Below are 308 nucleotides of genomic sequence, written 5' to 3' on the forward strand. Positions count from 1 at the left end.
AAAATTGACTTATTTTCCTTTGAAAACAGCCTCTGCTCTGCTTCTACCTCCCCCCTCGCTCTGATCAACTCGTGCTGCGGAGGTTTTTTTTCTTTTCCAAACTTTATTCAGTTAGTCAGCATTGACAATGAACTGTAGTTGAACAAAACGGCTCCGCAGCGCCGTGAAAGATGCATAATCGTGCAACACAATGAAACAATAATGAAATTTGTTGCCAAAGCTTTTAATTATCGATTTTATTGATTCTTTGTTGCAGCCCTAGTGTGTGTGTGTGTGTGTGTGTGTGTGTGTGTGTGTGTGTGTGTGTG

General features: G+C 41.2%; 1 protein-coding gene across 1 annotated transcript in view; it reads left to right on the plus strand.

Annotated features, from left to right (window-relative positions):
- The window catches only part of LOC119417299 (RING finger protein 175), a gene marked incomplete at its 5' end in the record, with an annotated part of 4,698 nt that overhangs the window by 1,459 nt on the left and 2,931 nt on the right, over positions 1-308 (plus strand).

Source organism: Nematolebias whitei, chromosome 1 (genome assembly GCF_014905685.2).
Source record: "Nematolebias whitei isolate Nwh7 chromosome 1, NemWhi1, whole genome shotgun sequence".
Lineage (NCBI taxonomy): Eukaryota > Metazoa > Chordata > Actinopteri > Cyprinodontiformes > Rivulidae > Nematolebias > Nematolebias whitei.